Here is a 6,287-nt window from a genome sequence, read left to right on the forward strand (position 1 = left end):
TCCTGCGCCACAAAAACAAACAAGTCGTATTTACTGGTCAGCCATCAGGACAGTGACTGGTATACAGTCAGAGCTTGGTCCCGGAATCGGGGGGAAGCCCAAACACTGAAGCAGCCCATACGCAGGAAGACCAAGTCAGCTCTCCAGACCTAACTCATGGAAACGCCTGGGGCACCTTCAACATTAACCCTGAATGTCTAGCAGGAAATCGAAAATCCACGATCCAATAAGATGGAAGGATTGGATATTGTGTCACTTTCTTTCCGTTCTGATTGACAAAACTTCAATGGTAAGGCAAAAAAACCACAAACTCTGACTTGGAGGACAACCGACCGTCTTTGCTCGAGTTGTGGTCAGTCCCCTGTGGTGCTACCAGGAGGTTCGGAAGAGTCCATGTTAAGATCGGCAGGGGGCGTTAAAAAGACAATAACTCTAAGACTGAGGCATCTTGTCTCCTTCCTGCCTTTTTTCCCTTTCAAAACCAAAACTGCTTCGTAATCTTCGAAACAAAACACGACACATCTAACGTACCAACACGGAGGAAATGAACAGAAAAACAAGTGTTTCATTGTTTCATTATTATTTACTATTGTTACTATAAACTGTTGTGATAATTGAATACGACAGTTATGTAAAAACAGGCATGAGTGCTGCTGTATCTTATTTTACAGTATGCGGCATACAAATAACGATGTGAGTTTTTTTTTACTTGTTTTCGTTGTCATGCATTTGGGTTTTCTCCAAGCATCCTCTCACCATGCTTAAAACCACCGCCGTTCCACCGTTTACACCGCAGTGGTTTCACACGCGTTTGCCAAACTGGTTTGCCAGGTCCCAGCTCAATCAGTCCCCCGAAACCTCCATATCTCACGAAAAAAGTTGTCCTTTTCAGGAAAGAAGGGGAGAATATGTTGAAGGTTTCCCCGGTCCTGACAGTCACGAATCTACTTTATTAAGGCTGAAATTTGTGGGAATTTCGCTGATTGTTGCTGTCATTTTTAAAACAAAATGATGTGTGACAGTCCGTCACAAATTACACTATGGAAAAATAAATCATAAAGTTGGAGATAGAAGGTTCTTGCTACAAGCAGTTTTATTGTGTTTTTGCTGGAAAAATGTCGTTAAGATAAGAACGTATCACAGTTGGAGGGTGACAAACCTTGTCGCTCCAAAATTTCATTTTAAGACGGCTCAGGACAATATGAACAGAAAGTCCAATTATTTTTAAAAGGATTCATTTTACAACAAGTGAACACTATAAAATCTAATTTGAGTGGTTTTGTCTCAATCACTGCGTTGGTAAAAGTGTTTAATGTTTCCATATTTTCAAATCTTTCAAAAAACATTCAAAAATGAGACACACCAAGTTACAATTGTTTCCCTCTGACTCACGTGGGACTCTCTCTCCGCAACCGTTGGCAAAAAACTCTCGCCGTGAAACTCGTGTTAAAGAGGGAAAGCCGTGCCTCAGTGACCCCCCCTTGGTGGTTTAAGACCAATAAAATAATTCCGACACTTATAATATGACTATATATACATAATATATACTTTTTGTACTTGCGTGAAATACTTTTTAGTATTTTGCAAATACATGTCCTGTATATAAAACAAAGCCTCCTGTAATAAACAAGAAAAAAATTTAATACTGAATCTGTTTGTGATGGTTTTATTATTATTCTTATGATTCTTATTATTATTTATTCGGTGTGTGTTACCAAAGATCCTGTGACAACAACCTAAGGTTTGCTTTACTCAAATTAGCAAAAACTTAATGCTTTGAACTCTCTGAATAAATACACCCATCTAAACACAAACTGAATAAAAATTACACACATATAAACACTAACTGAATAAATACCACACATATAAACACTAAAATGAATAAATCCCCCACCTATAACCACTTTAAACTGAACAAATACCCACATATAAAACAAACTGAATATAATACCACACATATAAACACTAATGATACAACCACCCATATAACCTAAACTGACTAAATACCACACATCTAAACATTAAAACTAAATAAATACCACACATATAAACATTAAACTAAATAAATACCACACATATAAAAACCAACTGAATAAATACCACACATGTAAACACAAACTGAATAAATACCACACATATACACACAAAACTGAATAAATCACCCACACATATAAAACCACCAATGACAAATACCACACATATAAACACAAAACTGATAAATACCACACAATAAACATTAAACTCCATAAATACCCCACATATAAACACCAACTGAATAAATACCACACTATAAACATTCAACTGAATAAACTACCACAATATAAACCCAAAAACTGAATAAAGTACCACACATATAAACATAACTGAATAAATACCCCCAGTATAAACACAAAATGAATAAATACCACACATATAAACACAAACTGAATAAATACCACACATATAAACACTAAACTGAATAAATACCACACATATAAACACTAAAACTGAATACATACCACACATATAAACACTAATGAATAAAATACCAACATATAAACATTAAACTGAATAAACTACCACACATATAAACACAAACTGGAATAAAATACAACACATATCAAACACTTAAACTGAAATAAATAACCACACATATTAAACAACCAAACGAATAAATTACCACCAATAAACCACTAACACTGAATAAATACACACATATAAACACAAACTAATAAATACCACAACATCTAACACCAACTGAATAAATACCACCATATAAATCACCACCGATAAATACAACACAATAACCACACACTGGAATAAAATTACCCACCACATATAACAACACAAACAGAATAAAACACTACATCATAACTGTCTCTCATACTGATGGACATGTCATTGGTGTCAGCGGTCTTCTCATGGCATGCCCCCTTTGGCCACACTACCTAGATTCTTGCATGCTCGTCTACATACGTCTCTGTGCTGTTCGATGCAGGTTCGCCTCGCCATGCCATGCTCACTAACGCTGCCCACTTGTGTCATGAAGCTGAACTCTGATGTAATGCTGCCTGACTCTGTGTGTGTGTAGAGCAGATTGAGGATGACCATTAGTAAGCTGCTGTGTTGTGTTTCTTTCTCTTGTTTCCACCCCTCCTCCTAACTTAAACATGTTTGTCTTTTCATTCTCTTGGGCACACATATAAAAGGATTTAACAACCAAAGGAAACGTGTCTGTGCCAGTGGAAATGGTTACGATGATTGTTTAATCGACCAACAGTTTGTTTAGTTACGTCACATAGAACGAGAAAGGATCACATCTTCCACCATCTGCGAAGCTAAAAATCATCTGATTCATTTCTATGACTGGAGTGATCAATAAATCCATGAATCTGTTCACCTTCTCGTCTGACACACATACACACACCAACACACACACACACACACACACACTCACCACAGACTGTCCTCTTCTGAACTGCCGTGCCCTTGAGCAAGGCGCTTAACACCGGACGAGAGAGGAAGAGGACAAGTGTGCGTGTGTGTGTGTGTTGGTTTTGTGCTTGACTCCTGTTTACTTGGTTATGTATAAACTGTGTGGGCGCACACACACACACACACACACCACACACACACCACACACGCCCCACACACACACACAGTGGCAGATGTTCCTCAGCATTGTTAAGTGGAGCATTCCCCAGCTGTCTTTCGCCAAGAAATCAATTAATGCCAATGTAGTGCTTTAGCTCATGTTATCTCAGTTTATTAGCCGGATGTGAGCTCCGGGAGCAGGTTAGTGTGTACCAACAGGGAAGAGGAAGGAAGAAGACGTCTTCTTTGCATCGTTACCTAGTAATTATCCTGCTGCTTATTATTATATACTCCATATTACTCATTAAATTCTGTTTTATTTATTTTGAACCCACTTGTGATGAAACAAAGACCAAACTTATTACTAGACTGTACACACACTTCACCCCTGCCCTGGTCAGCCCTCCTGTGGGATTGTGGGTATTTTCCCTCCCTGTGGGCCGATGCGTGTGTGTGTGTGTGTGTGTCCCTGTGGTCTAATTTAACTTTTAAAACAACTGACAGGTGTCAACCAGGTCAGACATAGTGGTGTGTGTGTGTTTGTGTGTGCACTGCCCAGAAATTGCCGCGAATCGTTAATATTACCAATTAGATTAAAAGTATTGAGTTACTAATTAATTAACAATAATGTGAATGATTGATATGTTGGCTTAAGCTTTCAGACACGGATCAGCTGAATATCGACAAACATCGAGCGAACTGTGCTTTTTCTTTAATCACTCATTTGTGTGTGTGTGTGTGTGTGGGGTGTGTGTGTGTGTGTGTGTTGTGTGTGTGTGTGTGTTGTGTGTGTGTGTGTGTGTGGTGTGAGTGAGTGGTGTGTGGTTCAGTATGACTGCCTCTCTCTGCTCGTTAGCATCAAAGCGTGGACCCAGTCAAACACACCAACCATGCAACCACACACTAAGTCTAAGGACAAATTGCTGACACAGCACAAAAGAGGAGTCTGTGAGTCAGGTGTTTCTTCATGGGCTTAGTCATGAAAACACCACACACCACCAAACACCCCACACACACTCACTCACCATGACAACAGTGACAGTGGTTTGTGTGATTGTTCAGATCCTCTCTCTGCCTATGACTTCTCCTCCGTCTCTCTCTTCCATCCTTTGTAGGAACTGTTAGGGGAGTCCATGAGTGTGTGGTGTGTGTGTGTGTGTGTGTGTTGTGTGTGTTGTGTGTGTGTGTGTGTGTGTGTGTGTGTGTGTTCTCCGTCACCATGGCAGCAAAGTGTGATGAGGTTCTCGTGGCGGTCCGACTGGGAATATGTAGTGTGTTCCTGACCTCACTCTCCAGAGGGATGTCCAACATACACACCCACACCACCAACACACACACACCCCCCACACATAATTTAAATTGTGATCTTTGGATTATGAAATTTTTTGTTTTTTTATTAATATCAAAACCACCTTGTCTATCTGAACCTCTTTATTTCAGATAAAGTACGTCATGACCGCTACTGTTTGAAACCTGAGTGTGTTCGCTCTTGCTCGTCCTGCTTCACAGGTGGAGCTCAGCTTGAGCTGAATGAAAGACCCTGTGACCAACCCACCTGTCAATCAAATCGTCCCGCTCTAACCCCTGCTAACTTTAAGCCTTAATATAATGTGAACATGTGAGTGTCTATAAATTCAACCTCAGTACAGTGTCATGAAGGGGAAATTAGCTACAGAGACCAAAACTGTTTTTTGTACCAGCTGTCAAAACATGTTTATTTCTGCTGTGACGTTGGACATTTGGACCATGGGGACTTATTGGAGACTGACTCACTTCTGGAGCCCGCCCTCATGGTGGACTTTAGAGCGAACTGGCAGTGAAATCGTTTCTGTAGATTTCCGTTATTTAGATCTTGATGGATACAAAACAGAATGTTTTTCATTCTCTTGGGTACAAATCAGTATATTCACATCCGAAATAAAACAAGGCAAAGCTGATATGTGTTGATGAGGGCTTCTGTCTCAGGTTGAAGCCAGAGACCGAAAGGGAAAGGAAGGAGGACTGACAGGAGGTGCAAAGAGTGCATGTCAAGGCCGCCACTAATTTGTTTCTATTTTAAAGCAGAGCTGTTTCAGACATGATTTACGGAGATCGGTGTAAAGGAACTTAAACACAAAGCAGGAGAAGCGGCTGACACTCACTGTAAACACACACACACAACCACACACACACACACACACACACACACACCCCCACCACACATACACACACAACACTCACTCTGGACGGCACACTAACCTCAAATTTTCAGTCCTCCTCGTCTTACTTCATCATAATTTCTGGATCCAATCAATACAAAACCAAGGAAGGAAGAGAGAGAAAGAGGAGCGGAGGAGAGAGAAAGGAAAACAAAGAAGAGGAAGAACAAAGATGAGAGGTGGACTCTCCAGAAAAAGAAAAAACTGGCAGGTTGCATCTCTCTGTGGGATTATACTGCCTCTGATGGACGACAGAGGTACTGCAAGAGATGCAGTGGACTGATGTACACAACAGAGAAGTGTGTTGGTTTGGACAGAGGTGGCGCTGGCTGCATCAACATTCAGCTGGTTGTTTTCAGACAGACAAACAAGTGAACTGTAGATAATGTACAGTTACACCATCTTTTTTAACATGAAGGAGACTTTAAGAAAAGCAATATTTTTTAAATAACTTTACTTTACTTCACATTAAAGTTTCAGTTAACGTTTGACGCAAAGGAAAACATTAAAAGTTTT

Source organism: Larimichthys crocea, chromosome XXIII (assembly GCF_000972845.2).
Source record: "Larimichthys crocea isolate SSNF chromosome XXIII, L_crocea_2.0, whole genome shotgun sequence".
Lineage (NCBI taxonomy): Eukaryota > Metazoa > Chordata > Actinopteri > Sciaenidae > Larimichthys > Larimichthys crocea.